This window comes from Silene latifolia, chromosome 10 (assembly GCF_048544455.1).
Source record: "Silene latifolia isolate original U9 population chromosome 10, ASM4854445v1, whole genome shotgun sequence".
NCBI lineage: Eukaryota > Viridiplantae > Streptophyta > Magnoliopsida > Caryophyllales > Caryophyllaceae > Silene > Silene latifolia.
In genome coordinates this window covers 55,407,281-55,416,451 of record NC_133535.1, presented here as the reverse complement: position 1 = coordinate 55,416,451, position 9,171 = coordinate 55,407,281, and the positions used below count along the sequence as shown (strand labels likewise).

General features: G+C 39.7%; 1 non-coding gene across 1 annotated transcript; it reads left to right on the top strand.

Moving 5' to 3' along the window:
* The first annotated feature begins 8,731 nt into the window (after nucleotides 1-8,731).
* LOC141610070 (small nucleolar RNA R71) lies at nucleotides 8,732-8,838 on the top strand. The gene has a single exon (XR_012527964.1). It is a non-coding gene; the product is annotated as a small nucleolar RNA R71 (small nucleolar RNA).
* Nucleotides 8,839-9,171: the final 333 nt, after the last annotated feature.

The window sequence follows — 9,171 nt, the reverse complement described above, 5'->3', positions numbered from 1 at the left end:
CTAAACAAAAGAGTAAAAACAAAAGCAAAAGATTCCTACCCTTTGTCAGGCCACCGGTTTTGTGCCTTTTAAATGGGCATTTGGTTGCTCATTTTGTGGGTTGAAGTTTTTGCTTGTTTTCTCTCAAGTTATTCCTCACATGCAATTGCTAAAATCTCTCACAAATACTAATACACATCAAACTATTACTAGAGGTAGTAATACTAAAAATATTAGTATTATTAAGGGAACATTTCTACTACATATCTAGTTAATATTAGTAAGAATTTTTGGGATTAATCTTGGTGGTCGTGACACAAACTATATCTTTTCGGTAACTTGTCGTTAGGAGCACCTAGACCAAAACACAATTTATAGCATCACAAACAACTCTACAATTAGTAAAGAGGCAAGTAAAGGTCGGATCCCAAGGGACGAGAATTGAGATGAGATTTCTATTGAAACTAGTGGTGTCTTAGGGGTGTCACAATTTGGGTTGATGTATAAGGTCACTAAACTAAATAGCAATGAAAGTAAACAAGCAAGATGAATTAAAAGGGTTGTAAACAATTGATGAAAAGCACTAGGGTATCATGGGGTCATAGGGGAATCATGGGAATTGATCATACAAACATGTTCTCAAATTATAAGCAAGCAATTATTGTTGTGATGGATTGAGTTGGGTTATATCTTACAATCCTAGGAAAGTTAGGGTCCTGGAGCCGAATCGATTAGATTGTACAACACCTACAAGTCGACTTAGTCTTCCCTACTCAACAACATGCATGGTCTAATGAGACTCGAGTTGGTTTATGTCTTACAAGTCTCATTGAAAAGGTAGGTGATGGGTAAAAAATGCAAGGATTCATAGGCTCGCATTTCATCAAACATAATATGTGCATGAGTTGAGATCAAAACAAGCAAGCAAATAAACCTTGAAAGCATATTAATTTAAGCATGAAACATTCCCCATGTTGGTTTCCCCTAATTACCCATTAACCCTAGCTAGGTGAATACTCACTCATTATCATGTTGAACATGCTAGCAAGGTTGTCAATCATACCAACAAAGTGAAACATGATGAATAAATGAAATTAATTAACAATAATTAAAAAGGGATTAAGAGAATTATACCTACTAATGATTCCAATAATAAAGCAAAGAATAAAAGAAGTACTTGATGTTTGATTGAGAGGTTGTCAATCTCCCAATAATAACCCAAATAATCTTCAATTACCCAAAATAAAGGATGAACAAAAGAGAAATTAAGGATATTAACTATTCTAAGAATTAAAAATTGATTAATTGTTGATTACAAAACTAAAGAGAGATTTGATTGATATTAACTACTCTAAGAATTGATAAGAAGAACATGCTCTTCCAATTAGACTAATGGGGTATTTATAGTGAGGATTAGGTGTAGGAATTAGGGTTAACTAAGGGCTTAAATGACGATTAAGTCCCTACTTAAGGAAACGCCGGCATTTTCTGAAGGATGGGCATCTTTCTTGAAGCTTGAAGAAACGAAGTTGCACTGTCTTGGAATCCGTGCGTCTTAGGCTCGGGACGGCCGGATTCCTGTGTCTCTGCCCGGGCGTCTTTCGGAGAAGACGGGCGTCTTCAGGGGTTGCTGCCCGGGCGTCTTGGGTAGAAGACGCACGGATTGTGAAGGTGGAGGACGGGCGTCTTCTAGGCAATCCGCACGGATTGCTGGACAGCTTCATTTCTTCTTCTTTTCTTCTTTTTCCTTCGTAAAATCCTTGGGGATTTCCTCGGGGATGCAAGGATCTTTTATCATCGTTGCCCAATTACTATAATATGTACAAAGGCCTTCTAATCTTGTCTCTCCTTGATGCTTGGTCATTGAATTCAATCAATTTAGTCTCATTTTGCCATGAAAATGCAAGGTTTGCACTCCTTTCCTACCAAGGACACAAAACCTCAAAGAATATGCAAAAAAAAGAACTAAAGACAATAAATGACCCAAATATGCACTAAAAAACATGGGAACAAGGCTAATTCGGGGACTAAATATGCTCTAATTATGGTCACATCAAATATCCCCAAACCGAACCTTTGCTCGTCCCGAGTAAAGAGGTGACAAAGACTAGGACCACTATTTAAACTAACCTAATAACATAGCCGATATAAGACAATTAGCGGGTCTCACTCCGCCCCTTCAACTCACAACAAGACAACCATAAGGTAGGATGCCTTCTTGCAAGGCAAGGTGGGTTTTGCCAAAATGGCGACACATCCAAACATTAAGTACACAAAATAAATAATGGATGCATCTACAAAAGAATAGCCACTTTCCTCATCTAAGTGGCGGAAATTATCTACAAGGGATGCAATTCAAGGGTACACACTCCTTCATAGATGCAATTTGTTCAAACTACTAAGCCTAGAAGGATACCAATAAATCACCTCCAAGTTGTGTCAAGCTAGGGTACCTTTGTCCTCAATCGTTAAATGCTTTTGTCAAGAGTAGACTCCCTATGGTGTTAGAAACACTGGAGGATCGCGGAATTCCCCTTCTCGCCTAGACAAGAAGAAGGGTCGTCCCCTCTCTACCATGCACAAAAATGGATACGATGGATAAAGGGACCGATAGACATTTGAGTTTCACTTTGGGAGTTTGCTTTGTTTTTGTTTTCCCCCCAATTTCTTGTGGCATATAACATTTGAGAACATTTCTTTGCCATTTCTTTTTGATTTTTGGTTTTCAATACTTGACAACTTTCAACTTTTCTTTGCATTTCTTTTGAACATTTTCAAAGTCACCCCATATGTAGTGAGGGTGCCTTATATTTGAAGCTTTAGGAATTCTATTTTTGCTCCTCTTTTCATTTGATGCATTTTTTTGCAAACTTTCTTTCACTTTTCATTTCATTGAACTCAAATCAATTTCTTTTTGTGCCCATTCCCTTTGATGACAAAAATATGGTAGAACATGGGTGATGGATGGTTGGATGCATGGTTTCAAGGGTCACCTTGGAATAAACGGTAGCCAAGGAGTTATCATACCACAAGGTACTCTTGACTAGGCCTTAATCCATGGGTCAAAGGATACTAGCATGACACATCCTAGGGCGTTTTACAAGCATTCTAACAAGCAAAGTCTTAAGAATAAAAAGCATCTACTAGGGCCTATATACACTTGTCAAGCTTCCCAAGTAGACGGTTTCACAAAAATTTTCTAACATGCAACTACATGCCATGATGCAACTAACATATAAAAATCCTAATGCATATGATTCTACCAACTAATATGCCATATACACTAAATGCAAGTCCTAAGTTCACATTGTTATACCGCATCAATCAAAATAGAGCCACATAGTCATTAACATAAAGAGGAAAAAGGAGATTGGAAAGATCATACCATGCGGTCTTCAATATCCTCATGTCTCGGATGTGGCGTAGTCGATCAATGTGAACAAGGGTAAAACAAACACAATATATACAATATATACATGACTACACTACAAAGGAAATGAACTTGTTTTTTGTTTTTCAAATTTTCAAATTTTTATGGTTTTTTCGAAATTTTTCAATTTTTTTGGATTTTTGAATAAAAGTTAAGTTAGAATTCCCCATCGCCACACTAATATGGGCATTGTCCTCAATGGCCAAAATGATGGGAAATCATGCAAGCATGATGCATGAAGTCTACACTAAATGCAAGCTACACTAATCTACACTACATGATGCATGGGTTTTTGTTTATGACGGAGAGGATAATTTAGATTACCTCCTGTTGTGTATGTATGTACTTCCCCAAACCGAGTTAGACATTATTGCTAATGTCCTAAGTTTGGGTGTAGTTCATGCACACACGATGCAATGCATGAAACTAAATTTGTCATTTTGGATTTTCAAAAGGTGGGAACAATAAAATGAGAACACCTCATTGGGGCCGAGGTGTTAGTACTCTATGTTGCTAGGACTACTCCAACAATGATCAAGATAAATAAATAAAACAAAGAGAGAAATAGACAAACCTCAAGAGGGTAGGAGCCTCCAAAGCTTGCTAATCTTCCATCATATCATCACTATCATCATCTTCCTCAATAGAAGTGGACTCATCACCACTTCCCTCTTCACTTTCTTGTTCACTTTGTTCATTATCCCTTTCTTCTTCTTCACTAGCCTCTTCATCATCATCATCCTCATCAACCGTATCACCAACAACCTCATTGTCACCCGTAATCTCAACCCTAGATGCACTCGGAAAAAAGACTTCCCTATCCGCCCAACTAGGTAAAGGACATGAAGGATCAAGTAGTCCTTGCCTAGCTAAGTGAAGGAGGGGTGCATATTGGGCTAAGTAGGCATCTTTCCGATCCTTGAAGGCTTGCTTGTGCATCTCTTGCATAAGAAGAGTCATATAATCATTTCTTGCTTCAACACCTTCGGGTTTGAACTCTTGGTACTCGAAAGGATAGGGTGGTGTGACAATGGAAGAGGAGGGCATTTCAATTTCACCCTTTTGTTGTCGGATAATGTATTCGGCCTCTTTTGAAAGGAGAAGGAGATAGTTGGTCCGGTGGACACTTAAGCGACAAATCTTCAAAGGCAAAGTAAAAGATCTAGCCTCACTAGTGAGCCATCCATACTTGGTGTCAAGAGGGTTATGAGAGACCCACTTGTACTTGTTTATCATAGTTTCAATATCAATGAGATGACCACCCTTCTTCGCCACATACTTGCTATCCTTGTTGAAGTTCGGATCAAAGTATTTAGCCAAAAGAGTGACTAGACCTCCATTCACAATAACGGTAGTGCCTTGCTTCCCACAATCAACATTTAGCCATGTATCCACCAAAAGCCTTAGAGAGTTGAAAGGCTTGGTGAATTCCCTTCCAATGTTTAAGGCCGACTCAAGAAGAACAAAATCGAGTTTGGTAAAGTGGTTGGTGTCTTTTCTTGCAATGATGGTGTTTCCTATGACCTTGTGCCACACTCTAATGCCCGGATGGTGGACTAATAGAGCGCGACTAGCATGATAGTTCTCAAATTTCCTTCCGGAAATCGCCTCCCAAAGAGGGTCGGGGTCATACTTGCCAACATTCTTGAAATAACTCGGTGAATCACTAAGACCCAAAGCTTTACTCATTTCCTCAAAGGAGATGCGCCTACTAAAATTAGCTAGGCGGAACCCGATGCTTTCCATAGTCTCTACCTTATTAACTTTCAAAGAACTCAAGAATTCTAAGGTAAGGGAGGGGTATGTCAGTTCTTTTGTTGTAAACAATTTCTCCAACCCCATGGCTTTAAAGAAGGCTCTAGTTTGCTTAAGGACACCCAACTTATCTAAGGCATCTTCACAAATAAACTTGGTGGATAGAAATGATTTTCTAGCAAACTTGGCAAAAGTGTCCCTATGGGATTTGGAAATGAAAATTACCTCCGGATAATTCGAAAGTTAAGCAATTTCTGGAGTAGTAGATGTTGTTGCTTCCATGGGAGGTTGTTCTTATTGCACTTCCAAGTTTGAGCTAGCTACCACCATAGCCAATGAGGCTTTCTTTGCTTGAAGACTCTTTTGTCTTGTTGAGAGTGCCTTTGCCTTTGGTGCCTTTGTTGCTCCTTTTGTCCTTGCCATTGATGCTTGAACCAAGAAAAGAGTGAAAATCTTCAATTTTCAAGTGTACCCAAATCGATTTCAAGATGAAAGGCTTTGCCTTTATAAATTCAAAAATCGACTCAAAGGTTGAAGATTTTGTGCTTGGTTTTGATTTTTGTTGAAAGAGGAGTGATTAATTTTTGTTAAAAGGATGTTTTGATTTGATTTTGATGAATGTGGTTGAGGAAATCTTGTTTTTGTGATGGAGAGGATGAGGGTTTTGAGTTTTTGGGGTTTATGGGTAGTGTTATGAATGAAGGAATGAAGAAATGAATGTGGGAGGGGGTTTATAATGAACCCGAAATATTTGAAATGCAGGGGGAAGACGTGCGGCTTTCCTTCGGGACTCCCGGATTCTGTCTGTTCTGGGTTGGGAAATTCTCGCCTAAAGACGGGCGGATTCTAGCAAAGACGGGCGGATTTGAAAATGCGGGTCGGGCGTCTTTCAGAGAAGACGGGCGGATTCCTTTCCAGGGATTTTTTTTGTTTTTCTCAGCCAAAAATACGGGCGTCTTCTCTAGCAGGACGGGCGTCTTTTTGAGGACGCCCGGATTTTCTAACAGTCCCAAAATTTCAAAAATTCAGCTCACGAAGGACGGGCGGATTCGGACCAAGACGCCCGGGTTGCCTGAAGACGGGCGTCTTCTCTTGAAACTGCTCGGATTCGACCCCTTTTACCCGAATTCAGTTCCATCCATGTACCTTGCATATCCCTTGTCATTTTTCATCCTTCAAAATCTCGTCTTCTTCATTGTGGGGGCACTACTAAGGCATGGATAGCCTAGGCAATTGATATCCCCACACTAAGCTAAAGCACTACACATCAATTGAATCATTAGTCCCTCCCTCACTTCTCTCAAAAATGATAATTATCTTGATCAAGGCACAAAAATCCAAAAAATGACAAAAATGCAAATTAGGAATTAAAATGCGAGTTAGGGAGTTAGAAATATTTACAAATGGTGGTTTAGGGAGGACTCCACCAAACTCTCATTCTTGATGAGATGTCAAGGGGGCATGTCCAAGGTGTTGTTGATGTTGCTCAACACCTTGAAAAAGTAATCAAAAGCTTGTTCATTGTCATGATAAAGGTCTTCAATAGACCTTTGCCCTTGTTGTCGGTCTTGATCGATAGCATTGCCGATGTAGGGATTGAAAATCCCTTCAAATTCGTCGTCCCAAAGACCACAAACCTTATTAAGTTGATCATTAAAAATCTCTTGATTTGATGGAGACAACTCTCCCATTTTCTTTTCTTGGCCAATGAGGCCATCTTCTTCATTGCTTGATTTTGTTGAGCTTTTCAAACTCTCTTTATTACAATTCACTTGCTCTTTGAATGGAGCATCTTCAATTTTATTCTTCTATTGGAGCTCCGACTTCTTCCTATCATCCTTCCGGCTATAATGATCGATCATAAAACATGGTTCATGTAAACGGGGAGCTCTCATAGTCTTGTCAAGATTGAAAGTTATGCTCTCATCTCCCACTTCTAGAGTGAGCTCTCCATGTTTTACATCAATCACCGCACCCGTGGTGTGTTAGAAAGGTCTTCCTAGAATGATTGGAATGTTGGAATCTTCTTCCATATCAACAATGACAAAGTCTACCGGGATGAAAAACTTCCCAGTTCGCACGGGAACATCTTCCCATATCCCTAATGGTGTCTTCGTCGATCTATCGGCCATTTGGAGTGTGATATTGGTGCATTTAAGCTCTCCCATCCCCAACCTTTTACTCACCGAGTACGGCATAACACTCACACTAGCCCCTAGATCACATAATGCTTTGTTGATCGTGGTGTCGCCAATGGTACACGGTATTGAGAAGCTTCCCGGATCCTTGAGTTTTGGAGGTGAACTCCCTTGAAGTATTGCACTACTCACCTTAGTAAAGGCGATAGTCTCAAGCTTCCGGATCGACTTCTTCTTTGTGAGGATGTCTTTCATGTATTTCGCATAGGCCGGCAAGTGATTGATTAATTCCGTGAAAGGAATTGAGACTTCCAAATTCTTCACAATTTCCATAAATTTTCCAAGTTGGTCATAAAATTTGGGCATGGCTTGACGACTTGGAAAAGGAAGTCTAATCACAATGGGCTCCTTTTCCTTGACCTTGTCTTCATTTTTCTTTGAAATTTCTTCTTTTGATGATTCTCCATCCTTGGAGTTTTGCACAATTTCTTCCTTATCACTAGCTTCCACAACTTCATCCTCAACTTGCTTCTTCGGTGCTTCATACCTTGTACCACTTCTCAAGTGAATGGCACTAACCGTTTCATGTCTAGGGGGATTACCTTGAGGTGGTAATTGCCCCTTTTGTCTTTGTGAGCTTGAAGATGCTAGTTGAGTCAATTGGGTTTCCAACATTTTGGTGTGAGCTAGGATGTTGTTGACGGTGGTTTCCTTTGCTTGACTATCTTTTTGCATTTCAGTGAAAAATTCTTGTTGATTCTTTTGCATTTGAAGGACCGCTTTTTGAACATCAAAACATTGGTCATTTTGTTGATTGTATGTATATTGATTTTGGTAACCTTGGTTTTGGTTGTAAAAGGGTCTTTGATTTTGGTTTCTCATGGGAGGTGGGGTGTATGTTGTTTGAGGGTTTTGAACATTTTGGCTTTTGTATGAGAGATTTGGATGGAAATTGGTGTTTTCATTGTAATAGTTGGAATAAGGGGTACCACTTTTGTATGCTTGGAAAGCATTCACTTGTTCATTTGTTCCCCTACATTCACTTTGGTCATGTCCCAAAGTTCCACAATTCTCACATATCCCACTTGGGATTGATGAAGATGCCGTCATGGCATTAACATGATGCTTTGGTGATTTTGAGGCTTCTTCAAGTCTAGCCAGAGCTTTTTAAAACTTCAAATTGATGGTATCAATGTGAGCACTAAGTTGAGCACCCAATTGAGTCATGGAGTCCACTTCATGCTTTCCTCCTCTAGTAGCCTTGCGAGGTCTACTATATTGTGAGTTATGGACCGCCATTTCCTCAATTTTGTTCCAAGTTTGATTGTCATCAACTTCGGTGAACATTCCATTTGATCCCATGTTGAGAATGTTCCTTGAATCTTCATATAGACCGTTCCAAAATTGTTGTACCAAAAACCACTCGCTAAGTCCATGGTGAGGACATGAGCGACAAATTCCTTTGAACCGCTCCCAAGCTTCATACAAAGATTCTTCATCCCTTTGCTTAAAACCCGTAATTTGAGCTCTTAGCATGTTAGTCTTTTCCGGTGGGTAGAATTTTTTGTAGAAAGCTAGAGCCAACTTCTTCCAAGAATCAATTCCGAGAGTGGCCTTATCAAGGCCCTTCAACCATTGTTTCGCGGTGCCAATTAGAGAAAAAGGAAATAAGACCCATCGAATTTGGTCTTGAGTTACACCGGTTTGAGAAATCGCATCACAATAGTCACAAAAGGTCTCCATATGAGAGTGAGGGTCTTCACTAGGCATCCCCCCAAATTGCCTTCTTTCGACTAATTGGATAAATGCGGATTTAGCAATAAAATTTCCGGTCAAATGTTGTGGTTTGGGAGTACCATTGGGTAGGTT